We start from the raw sequence: 13,238 nt of genomic DNA, 5'->3' as shown, positions 1-13,238 counted from the left end.
CTACCACTCACTGTTTGTCTGCAGGCTTTATTTAAATGGAAAACTCCCACAACAGGACTTACTCCTTCCAACTGCACAGCTGACAAACTACCATTCTCTGATCACCTGCTTCTTTCTTTTAATGTCCAAATGACTTTTTCCATAATCAAGAACGCTCACACTATTTCTTTTCGGAATATCAAGAAAATAAATCTTGATATTCTTTCCTCTGCTTTTTCTAGCTGATGTCTCTCAACAACCTGTCTATTCAAGATGAGCACCTCTGTTCTTTAAAGACAAACGTGAACCCACTCAGTACACACTTTCCCCACAGATATGAGCATCACTGTCCTCAAACAGCAAATGACCAAGTCTAACATTTTGATCTTTTCTCTTTCATTGTTTTCTTTGTGAAAATCTCAGGATTTTCCAGGTCATATTTATGCAGGAAAACACAAACATGTAAAGGAGTCATCACAGTTCTCTGACCTCGTTGGTCCAGGTTCAGCACTGAAGTATGGATTGCTATCTTTGGACCAGTCACTCCTCACAGAGGGACAACTGGATCCTGCAGACTCTGCTCTGTCCTCCTCTTCCTTCATCATCATCTTCTTGTGGACTTCAGTCAGTCTGAGAGGTAAACCACAAACACTCAGTGAGTTGACATTAACAGGAGTAACTGAGTTACAGTCACTGACCTCTGACCTGTCATGTAACCTAGAAACCAGGTCAACATGTCTGTAGGTTCTCAGTCATCCAGGTCATGGTTATCTAAGGAGCTTGAAAAGAAAAGAGACTTCTTTAAGTTTCTTGAAGATGTTTCATCTGAGAAACTTCTTCAGTTCTAAAACCAAATGGTGGAGAGTCCCAGATATTTAAACCCTCGAGGGAAAGAGAGGGGCGCTGACCCACTTGTGATGAGGCACATGATCAATAGTGGGTTTTACTGACTCTCACTAGCTCTGCTTTGACAGTGACAACCATCACTGAGCAGCATATCAAAGACAATTGTGCAAAATAACTGCATGTTGTGGGTCAATGTTTGTTCATGTTAGATGTATTTCCTCTTTGTTGTGATCAGTGTTGGTCATTGCTCAAAAAAGTAATTATTACACATAATACACAGAACATTTTTATCAAAAGTAATGCATTCCATTACTTCATTATGTAATGATGTTACACAGTAACATTACTTTGATGTTACTCTGTAAAATGAGCTGAAACACTCTCATAATCACCATTTAACAATATGAAGCTGAGACTACAGCCCCACACACCAACACAGATCCTATCCTTGACACACATGATCTTTCTCTGAGTGTTTATGAACACAAATCAAAGATGAAACCAGCACAAAGACATTTCAAAGTAATTCTACTGTAGAAACATGAACAGGTAGAAACCTGCAGCCTGACTGATCATCAGTTTGTGACCTGTTCAAATTCAGTAGCTGTTCAGTTTATCATGGTGCTGGTTTGGTGTCAGCATTTACTCAGCTTTAACCCTCTGGGGTCCAGGGTATAACTGGCCATTTTTACCTACTTTTGATTTGACCTCTATATTTCACCTTTTAAAAACTGTTCGCTTTGCCTTGTTTGGTATCTTTTTTTTTTCAGCACAACATAAAGTGTCTGAGTTTACAGTTAGTTTTTCATTTTGACTAACTGTATTGGCACAACTGATATAAAATCAGACAAAAAACATAAAATCCGAGTAGGCAAAATGTGATATTTTTTACTGTACAAACCCCAAACATGTTTAACAAATGATTTTCAGAACGTAAAATGCAAATATAAATAGTAAACTTTAAAAACCTTTGTAAAATTTTTGAAACAACATACTTATATGCAAATATTCACCTGAGACAATGCCTCAGGCGTTTTTAGTACATCTCTTTACAAAATGATCGGTTGTAACAAAAACACTTCACACAAATTATTTGTGCGATTCAAGAAAACAGTTCCTGTCCACCACAAGACACAGGGGCACACCACAGGCTTCCAGGGTGTGTCACTCCCCCTGTTGTCCTCCTGGAGACAGCACTTACGTTTGAGTCTGCCTTTAGTGGCTGTCTGGACAGCATCTGTGTCTGTGAGAATAATGTGAGAAATGTGTTCAGCTCTCCTGCTGTGGGGAACACTTGTCTTGAGCATGCCACAAAACTGACACACCACCTCCACCATGAAAACTTTGTGTGCCATGGGATGAACCTGCTTGGCACTGCACATCTCACGATGCATGATGAATGCATTTATTGTCACAATGTCCAAAGAATGCTGCAACATGGTCCTGTACCAGCGAGCACTTTTTCTGTGAGTGGAATAATACCGAGTTAGCTGGTCAGACTGGTCAACCCCACCCATATTTTTGTTATATGCCATGATTGGTGTGGGGCAGGGGATTTCTCTTGTAGCCCAGTGTCCATCTCCATCCTTCACCTTTCTCTTCACCGTCTCCCCTGAAAATGCAGGATGGATGGTGGAGCACACAGACACCTCCCGTGTGTCCATCCACTTCACAAAAACAAGTGGGCCCTCTATGATCCATCTCACAGATCCTCTTTGACATTTTCTGTTCAGAGCATTTGCCCTGTCTTTGGGACATGCTTTTCTCTTTTCCCTGTAGGTACCACATGCACCAAATCTCATCCTTGTCAGGTCCAGGAACAGTCTGGGACTTGTAAATGGCAAATGACCTGTATTTGTATAGCGCTTTTCTAGTCCCTAAGGACCCCAAAGCGCTTTACACAACCTGTCATCCACCCATTCACACACACATTCACACACTGGTGATGGCAAGCTACATTGTAGCCACAGCCACCCTGGGGCGCACTGACAGACAATGGCGCCACCAGGCCCTCTGACCACCACCAGTAGGCAACGGGTGAAGTGTCTTGCCCAAGGACACAACGACCGAGACTGTCCAAGCTGGGGCTCAAACCGGCAACCTTCCGATTACAAGACGAACTCCCAACTCTTGAGCCACGATCGCCCCTTACATGGACGTGTAAAAATCGTCCATGTAAATATGGTATATATTGCTTGTTATATTGTAAAGCTGATGGTGTAGCTGTCATGAACTGGCTGTGTGGAGGCAGATCAGGACCCAAACAAAAAACTCACGGAGACAAAAAGCTGAACTCAAAATCATTGCTTTATTGCAGGCTTCACAAAGAAACAGAACTAAACTGGGAATGCTAACTGAGGACCGAGGGAACACAGAAAAACACACAGGTTCGGGGAGGAGACATTGACGACGCAACACTGAACTGAGGGAGACATGCACATAAATACACGGAGGGTTAATGAGGGAAGTGGGAGCGCACGGGGAACACAGCTGACACAGATAATCGTAACGAGACAGGGCAGGAGTGAACACAACATGACGCATACTGACGAGAGACTGTCAAAGTAAAACAGGAAGTACACAGAGGTTCAGACAGGAGGAGAGAGAGCACAGACATAACGGGCTGGGGAAAACATTGAATGAAACACAAGAAGGGGAAACGAGGACTTAAAGATACACAGAGGGGCACACACGGGGTAATCAAATAAGGAACATCTTTAACAGAACCTAGGAACCACGGCATAAATAAGGAAATACAAAAATACAAGAAAACTAAGAATGCTGGGCCAACATGGCCCAGGACCATGACATCAGCCACTTCTTGATTCAGCAAATATAGACATTTTCATCCCCAATTTAGTCAGTTTGTCTTTCATATATTGTGTCATCCCAGTTTTTGCTTTGGTTGCTACCATCATTTCATCTACTGACAACTCCCTCCTTGAGTGGTAATACGCCTGGCAGGCACTGAGGATCTCATCATATAGAGGCTTGATTCTAAAAAGTTTGTCATGGCCTGGTGTTCCCTTCTTCGTCTCATTTTTTTAGATCCTCCTCAGGATCACTGAGGTGGATGTTCCATAATATGCTGCGGAACCTGTCTCTCATCCTCACTTTGGATGGAAGGGGCACAAACAAGATATGATTCTGTCTCCAGTAATCTCTGAGACTTGGAAGTGTCTCTATCTGGACACCTGGTGTTCTCCGTGGCTGAAACCTGCTAAATTCTACTTTAATGTCAGCATCCCCTTCTGACTTTCAGGGCTCAGAGCTGAGATGTGGCTCTGCTGCCTAACGCAGTGGAGATCTGTACCTGGACCTTGTCACTCTCCAGCTCAGAGTCTGGCTCCACATCTTCTTCCAGCTCAAAAAAGAGTTTCAGTGCCTGATCCACATTTAGTAGCTGTCTCATTGTTTTGATATGTGACATGTCAAACAACAACAAGAAAACGACTACAGAAGACCTCCAAAAGTTGATTCTGTTCATCTGGATGTAGCGTTTTCAGTGGAAGAAACATTTAGTCACTCATCCAAATGACTTCTTCAGTCTCAGCTGACTGCAGGTTTCTCCAATCTTATAAAAAGTACATTTGCATAATGACTGAAACCAGCCCACTGAAGGAACAAAGGGCCAAACCCTTGAAACGAGACCCAGGAAGTGGTTACAGGAAGAGGGTGATAGATGGTCTGAAGGAGTTAGAAAAAGACAAGGCTATCGACCGGACCTCGTACAACAGGCTATACCCAGGGGAATCTACACCAAGTCTGTATGGTTTACCGAAGATACATAAACAGGGTGCACCTTTAAGACCGATTGTCTGTATGATCAACTCGGTCATCTACAACATCTCCTATGGGGCGATCGTGGCTCAAGAGTTGGGCGTTCGTCTTGTAATCGGAAGGTTGCCGGTTCGAGCCCCGGCTCCGAGAGTCTCGGTCGTTGTGTCCTTGGGCAAGACACTTCACCCGTTGCCTACTGGTGGTGGTCAGAGGGCCCGGTGGCGCCAGTGTCCAGCAGCCTCGCCTCTGTCAGTGCGCCCCAGGGCGGCTGTGGCTACACTGTAGCTTGCTATCACCAGTGTGTGAATGGGTGGATGATTGTGTATAGTGTAAAGCGCTTTGGGGTACTTAGGACCAAGTAAAGCGCTATACAAATACAGACCATTTACATTTACCATTCTGGCTTAGATCCTCAACCCGCTGGTAGGCAGCTCTGAACACGACATCCAGAACACTTTGAATTTTGTTGAGAAGGTGAGATATGTCATTATGGAGGCAGATGAAACCATGGTTTCGTTCAATGTTACATCTCCACTTGCATCCCAGTCGTGGAAGCATTGGAGGTAGTTCATGAGAGATTAAAGGATGACCCCAACCTCAGCAAAAGGACCACTCTCAGCATCGACCACGTGTGTTTGCTTTTGGAACTGTGACTTGATTCCACCTATTTCACATACAAGGGTGAGTTCTACAGGCAGAAACATGGATGTGCCATGGGCTCCCCAGTTTCACCCATCGTGGCCAATTTGTACATGGAAGAAGTGGAAAAGAGGGCTTTGTTATCCTACCCTGGAACACCACCAAGTCATTGGTTCAGGTATGTCGATGACACCTTGGTGAAAATCTCAGGACGTAGCACATTTCACAGATCACATTAACTCGGTGGGTGGGGTGTGGATGGGTGCGGATTCGCTTGCAATGCGAGCTCTGTCTTTGGAAAGTCTGTTGTTTATCTGCTCGTCTTGCAGTAAACGTGACAACAGTGCTTGGGAAAAAGTATTGTGAATATAATTAATCATAACTCGAGTTTTTCTTGGCCTATCAGCACAATTTAAAAATTGGTATGTAGTTTGAAATTTGCACTTTCAACACATCAAAACAGAATCTCATTGAGGCTCCGTCTTGCTGCTATGCCATCTTTAATCATTTGGACACGGCTGCGCGTCCCTTGACCCCAGAGGGTTAACGTCACTCTGGTTTCTTGGCTAATTTAGCGTCAGCTTAGCATTAGCATGCTGTCTGGCTAGCTTTGCCTCAGAGCTCTGGCAGGTGTCTCGTGTGTAAATATTAATAAAAGTGACAGTAACGGAGGTAAAGGCAATAAGCACACAGCAGCTGAGCTGTGATGTTATCATGTACGCTGTGTCATTTGTGGACTCTGAGTGAACTTACAAACTAAAAACTATGGCTGTATGCCAATTCAGGGTCTGCAGCCTTGGATGATGCGGCCTTCGTGGTCTACATGGGCCACGTCCTCGAAGACTGTGAAGGCCGGAAGTGCAAGGCTTTTGAAATCGGATAGTCTAGCCCAGGGGTAGGCAACCTTTCTGATGATGAGTGCCATTTAAAATTTCCTCAGAAGTCAGTGTGACATATGATTGCATTAGCAATAAATTTAATAACACTCTACATTAACAGTTACACACTATATAAAACAACTTTATAGAATTATATTTGTTCTATCAGCGAATAGTTATCAGCTATTTTGAAACAAAAAACAGACACTTTTTATCCATAACAAGAACTCCATAAAAGCAAATGAGCTGTACAACAGAAAATGCTAATGCTATTTATGGTCTCCTCACAACAATGATAAAGAAAAATAAACTAAGCCAATATGGCATGTCTGTTAATACAGAGACACGCATGTTAATGTGATCTCTGGTCTCCCACTCAGAGACACAGGTCTCCCAGTGTCCAGCATTCAGAGGCTACCTGAGGACTCATGTGAGAGAAAACCTGCTCACACAGACATGTAGAGCCAAATCCTGTCAATAAGGCCTCTGCAATGTTCTGAAGACAGTTAAACTTGTCAGGTAGTGATGTCCAGCAGGTGAACATGCAGCTCCATGAACACGCACAGCTGTGGATTCCAGCTGCTTCGATGTTATATGTATGATTTCTATACATTTTATGTCAGATAAAAACTTTGGTTGTAAGCTTCAGATAATTATTTAATAAAAGTGAGACATTTTAAATGAGAATAAGAAAGTATATCTTTGTGCCCCCCTCTCCCTGTTAATGCCCTACCTGCCCCCTGGCAAAACTTTGCTAGACCCGCCCCTGCACAGTTACCAGCTGTCAGCTACTTAGAAAAGGATCCTGGTGTTATTTATCTCTCAGAAACAGTTCATAACTTCCCTTCAACTCCTTCATGTCACCTAAAAGGTAAACCTGTTTCTCCATCACCTGTTCAGCTCTGATGATTCAGTAAGGACATCTCCTGGTTTCATCTTCATGTTTCCCTCTCACCACATATCCAAACCGACATCATGACCAGCAGCTTTACAGCTGTGGCTCCAGCAAACATCAGCTGATATTAGAAATAATATTAAGTCAATTCTAACAACAGCTGATCAAGCTTAAACGTGCTGCTGTTGTTTAGCGCGACATCCGCTGGTTTCCTCTCTCTGGCGCAAATTGGGCGATAAACAAACAAGAGAGAAAAGCCGATCAGCTGATTATTGATCAGTTTCATGGTTGAAGTAGCAACAGGAGAGGGAGGGGGAGAGAATGAGAGAAGAAGAGGCAGCTGTGCAGCGTAAAGACAGAATAAATCCAGCTTTGTGTATTTTTCCATTGTAGCTGAAGTACCGGACAAACTGTGTTCCTTTTCAGCTCAACACGAAACGCGTAATTTTTTCTCTGAATGCGGGAGGATTCCGTCTTTTTACAGGACGGTTGGCAACTCTACTAACTAACCTTGTTAATTAAATAAAGTTCAACATCAGTAACATCATAGCACCCACCCAGCTGTATAGAAACTCCGTCATGCTAGCTAGCACGCAGTACGAGTTATTGTAACTGACTAAAAAGTTAGCATAACGAAAATAAACTCCACCTAAACTTGGTTTATATCTGACCCAGATAGACTGCAGCTCATAACTTCTTACCTGAAGTTCAGTTCACCTGACACTCGGACCTGCGTCTGCCTCGGGTCTCTCCTCCTCCTGCCTCCCCTTTCTCTCATCCACCTGCTGGCCTCCACCACTTGCTAATGTTACTGAATCTGAGGAAGCTCCGCCACAGCCACCACCAAACAACTGAGTTATTATTACACACCGACCAGCATCTGGCCAATCCACCACCTTTCATTGTTTATACCGTTACAAAGAAAAAAAAAAGTCACCGGGCCACCGAGCAAATGCCCAGTATGCCAGTCCAGCTATGGTCGTGCCACCAGTTAACCCTTCACGTGCCAACTGTGGCACGCGTGCCTAGGGTTGCCAACCCCTGGTCTAGCCTCTGTTTTGCTGTGCAGGTTGCCTAGCAACCATGATACTAACTGCTGGAAACGTTTCATACAGCATTGTTTGACAGAAATGAAGGAGAAAAACTTTTGTCATTTGTTTGTTTGTTTTTACTGAGGCTGAGACCACGGGACTGTAAAAACATGATTGTTGGGCTTCATTTCTGTACTGAACAGTAATTTTAAGATTAGCTGGCAAATAACAATCAGCTAATGTTGTTCATGAGACTAAAATCATCTCACTTTGGTAATGTAAATATATTATGGCCAACATTAAAGTTATTATTATATTCATTATTACAGTAGTGAACTTGAACTATGTGTCAAATACTGAGCTTTATTAAAGATTCAAATGCAGTTATTTATATTTCCTGTCACCTTAAATCTTCACTCAAAGACAAGGATCTTTGACAGTGTATATATAGATGTGTTATGTATAAGATGCAAATATTGTTTTTTCAATATGTTCGCATTATTAATTTGGCTCCATGCTTACATATATTTGTAAAAAGAAAATGTACGAGCTGTGATAACTGTTTGTGATAGAATGAAGAGTAGACTGATATATGAAATATTCCTTTATTGGGTGAGAAAATCAGACCATGTCATAACTGCTTTAAGTCATACAGAATAGATATCAGAGCCTTAAACAGGCTGACTTCTGCTAAATGGGTCAAACTGGGGAGAAAGTATACAAACACATAATATTCTCATAGAATATGATGTATGTTGCATCTTGTGTAACATACATCGCTCTGTGAGGAGTACGGTCTCTGACTCGTTTCCGCTTCCTTGGAAGGAATGGATGGAAGACTGCATCAACAGCATAGGCCCTGCCAAAATGCCCTGCCAAATTTGGCCCTGCCAAATTTATTACCAAACTCGATCTCAGGTTACTGGCAGGTGCCTCTGACTTCCAGAGCTACAGATATTTCTGCATTTGTCACCCCTGACCACTTCATGCAGTATACAGTTATGGCCTTTGGCTTGAAAAATGCCCCAGCTACCTTTCATTGTTTAATGCAGTCGCCTTAAATGATAAAAACTGGACTTCACCACTACTCTAATTTGGTTGTCCAATTTAAAATCACTGTCCAACTTAAAACCAAGATCAGTAACAACAGGTTTAAAATAGACTTCCAGGAATCCTAAATCAAGGAGGACTCGCAGGGACCACTGGGTCCAAACACCAACAACTCTGTTCTCTTTTCATTAAAATTTAAAAAGTTTAGAGCCAACCAAGCTTTAACGTCATCTAGACATGTCAAGAGAGGTTTTATGGAGATGCCAGCCTTCTGCTTTAGTGGTAAGTAAATTTGGCAGTCATCGGCATAACAGTGAAATAAGAGCCCATGCCTTCTAAGGATGGAACCCAGAGGCAATAGATACAGTAAAAAGAGCAGTGGCCCTAAAATTGAGCCCTGTGGGACGCCGCATGACAGAGGAGCGGAAGATGATTCGTAACTGAGAAGGCTGACAGAGAAAGTTCTATCTGACAAATAAGACCTAAACCAATTGAGTGCAGTGCCACCAATACCCACTACATCATGTAATCGAGAAATTTGAATATTGTGGTCTACTGTGTCAAAGGCAGCAGTTAGGTTAAGCAAGACAAGAACAACATGGTTACCAGAATCACACGCCAGAAGGAGGTCATTAAAAACCCTTAGTAATGCAGATTCTCTGCTGTGAAAGGTTTTAAAACCTGATTGAAAAACCTCAAAGATGCCATTATCATCTAGAAAATCTTTCAGTTGAATAAAAACAATTTTCTCTAAAACCTTGGAGAGTGAAGGCAGCTTGGAAATAGGCCTATAATTCGCTAAAACGGTGTGATCAAGGCCAGGTTTCTTAAGCAGTGGCTGCACTACTGTATGTTTGAAATTTGCAGGAACTGTACCAGAAGACAGGCTGCTGTTAATAATGGCAAGGACATACTGTCCTACACTAGGAAAAGTTTGTGGAGGGAAAGGATCCCGAGGGGAACCTGCAGGCTTAACATGGCGAACCACATCCTCTAAAGTGGAGAGGGTCACAAGATCAAACTGAGTAAAAACAGCAGCGTAAGGGACAGAGACAGAGGGGTCAGAGTCAGGAGCTGTGATACGAGCCCTGGTGGTGACAACCTTTTCAATAAAAGAGTCCAGAAAATTATTGCAAATCTCAGGAGAAACTTCCAAACAGACATTCAATGGAGTATTTAGAACAGTGTCAATGGTCCTAAATAACACACGTGGGTTATGACAGTTGGAAGAAATAATATTTGCAAAATATTCCATTTTTGCCTCTTTAACAGTGTTTTGGTAGCGATGCCAGCAGTCTTTTAGAATTTGAAATGACACCTGCAATTTATCCTTTTTCCATCTCCATTCTGCTCGATGACATTCCCACGAGTGCTCTCATTAAACCAAGGCTCAGGTTTAGCCTTGGGCTGCCCGGTTTTTAAAGGAGCCACAGAGTCCAAGACGGTTTCACAGTGAAACCAGGAATTTAGCTCTTCTGTGTCCAAGGAAACAAAGTCAGAAGGGCCGCCGAGCTGATTAAAAGCAGCAGAAAACTGCGCAGCAGTGGAGGGGTTAATAACCCGACAGCGCCGAGCAGGAGCGCCAGATTTAACTGCGGTATATGTCAAGCCAACGTTGAATAACACAGGCATATGATCTGAGCGTGCACAGTCACAAATCTCCAAGTCAGTGACAGGCAGACCATATGACAGAACAAGGTCCAGTGTGTGTCCGTGCTCATGTGTAGGGCCAGGCACGGACTGTACCAGGCTAAAAGAGTCAATAAGGCTTAAAAAGTCCTTTACCAGTAGTTTATCAGGACAACATACATGTATATTAAAATCTCCAACAATAAGAACACTATCAGAGTTGGGCATAATCACAGCTAAAAAAATCAGAAAAGTCGCTTATGAAGTTCTTATTGTATTTCGGGAGGCGATAGATGACAGCGCAGAAAACTGGGTTTGTACGAGGTGAGTTCAAAGCTGGAGAACGGAGGCTGTAGAAAACACTGCTTACATTTAAAATCCTTTTTGTAAACAGTCACTGTGCCTCCTCTCTGCCTGACGTCCGTGGCGAATTAAAATAGCAACAATCCACACGTAAAGGTTCAGATAGAGCACTGGACTCACCAACACTCAGCCACGTCTCAGTCACACACAGAAAATCCAGATCACGGGAACTGAAAAAGAATAAAAGTTTTGTTTAAAAGTGATCTGGCGTTCACCAGGCCAATCCTGGTAGGAGCTGGATTCGGCGCTCGGGGTTCAGGAGGTCCAGAAACCCGCCGCAGCGATCTCAGGTTCTGATAATGTTGACGGCGGAGGAGCCTGGGAGGACATGGGCAGCGAGGCCGAGGAGCATCATCATCAAAGCTGACCACAGGCACCAAGCAGGCATCAATAGGATCCAGAAAACGCTGAGACGCAAACAGCCTTGGAAATAATTGATACTGTCTGCTTGGAAACAGCAGAATAATTCTTCAGAGAAACCTTTAGCTTCACCAGGCGACTGCTCCGTTTACCCCGGCGACGGTGACGCTTTCGCCGGGAAGGTAGCGTGGGAACCCGGTACAGGTAACCCGGGGTTTCCGATGCAAATGGGGGCAGGCGTTGCTGCCCACCAGCTCCAAAGAACACAATATTTTGGACCACAGGTTTGAGGTCCAATAGTGTCTGGCGATCATACCTCAGCAGAGACTTTGTTTCGTGGATGAAACAAATTAGAAATAATATAATCAGGAACAAACTTGGCAGTGACAGACGAGCAGCCACACACACCGGCGCCATCGCCATCTTGAGTCATACAAGATCATAAAGTTCTCAGCTGAACTACTCTACCATAGAGAAGGAAGCTTTAGCTCTGCTTCTGGCTCTGCAGCATTTCGCAGTGGGCTCCAGCTCTTCCCCGGTGACCGTGTTCACAGATCACAATCCCCTCGTTTTTCTCAACCGGATATACAACCACAACCTGGGCACTGCTGGCCCAGGATTATAATGTGGTTATCAAGCACAAGAAAGACAATATAGTAGCTGATGCACTCTCACGCAGCTCACAATAAGGAGTTTTTGTTGTTTTGGTAGAGCTTGAATGTAAGGGGGGATGTTAGAATGTACATCCTGTGAGGCTGTTTGGGTGGGGTGTTTGCCCGCTCTCTCCGCCTCCTCCTCTCTTGCCACTCCTACCCCCTCTGTCTCTCTCACTCTGCTCTCTCCCCAGGACACAGCTGCTTTTGATTAGCCTCGTTTGCCACCTGGGCCCAGTCAGCAATCACCTCTGAGGCTATATAAGCTGGGTATGAACCGTGAGTGAGGTGTTTTTTCCCCTCTGTGGCTCTACACCGTTTTTTGCTATGTTTTGGACAGACAGCCTCCTTCGAGTAGAGAGTCGACGGGCTTGTGGGACCTGGAAGTGCCTCCCCGTGGTGTGGAGTAAAGTGGGAAGTGCCTCCCTTATTTGTTTGGTCGTTTTTTCTTTTGTTGCTGTGACTGTTTCCTTTCGGGGGGGTTTTGGCATTATTGGTAAAACGGCCTCGTTGGTCCAGCTGTGAGTGCGTTACTGTGAACTATGGAGCGGCAGATTTGTACTGGTTGTACTGGAACTAAGCTACACACAGCTGATGTTAGCCAGGAAAACATTACACACTGACTTTAATAAAAACACACACAGTTTGTTGTGTAAAGAAATCAAACATGAGCTGAACAAACAGTAAAGTTCCTAAAGACAAACTGTTAAAGGAGGAAACAAAGCAAACTTACAGTTTCTTCACACACCAACAACAAGCTCCACTCCACGAAGTTCAGGAAGTGAAAGTAAACTTTGAGCCTAATGCAGGTTTGAGGACAGTCGGAAGCATCAAAACACTGTGCTGCGTTCATATAAACCTCGGAAATTCCTAAACCTCTTGCAGGTCGCGATTTAGTTTTCCCGTTTAAAACACAAACATGTGTCATCACTTTGTTGTTCTCCTTCCTGCAGCATTTGAATGTTTCAGTACTGAACTGATGTTTCTTCAAAGCTCATTTCAACCTGTTGAAGTAATGAATAAAAGTGCAGACTGAGTGTGAGAGCCAAAGTGAATCTTTATGTTTTGTGTCTTTGTAGTGGTAGCGTAGGTGTTTAGATTTTCCTGCACCTCAGCTGATTGCATGAGGGCGTGG

General features: G+C 43.6%; 1 protein-coding gene across 2 annotated transcripts in view; it reads right to left on the bottom strand.

Annotated features, from left to right (window-relative positions):
• The window catches only part of LOC146389383 (NACHT, LRR and PYD domains-containing protein 3-like), a 30,954-nt gene extending 18,073 nt beyond the window's left edge, over nucleotides 1-12,881 (bottom strand). The window contains exons 1-2 of one of the 2 annotated variants that reach the window (XM_084910348.1): nucleotides 12,837-12,881; nucleotides 469-609 (exon numbers count right to left, since the gene is read on the bottom strand). The gene's annotated coding sequence lies outside the window, so the exon portion shown is untranslated. Of the gene's footprint in view, nucleotides 1-468; nucleotides 610-684; nucleotides 1,841-12,836 lie in introns of those variants that run through there. The other variant, XM_084910356.1, reaches the window with a different exon arrangement.
• Nucleotides 12,882-13,238: the final 357 nt, after the last annotated feature.

This window comes from Perissodus microlepis, chromosome 3, assembly GCF_051167445.1.
Source record: "Perissodus microlepis isolate ML-2025 ecotype Zambia chromosome 3, ASM5116744v1, whole genome shotgun sequence".
Lineage (NCBI taxonomy): Eukaryota > Metazoa > Chordata > Actinopteri > Cichliformes > Cichlidae > Perissodus > Perissodus microlepis.
This window is presented reverse-complemented; position numbering and strand designations above follow the sequence as displayed.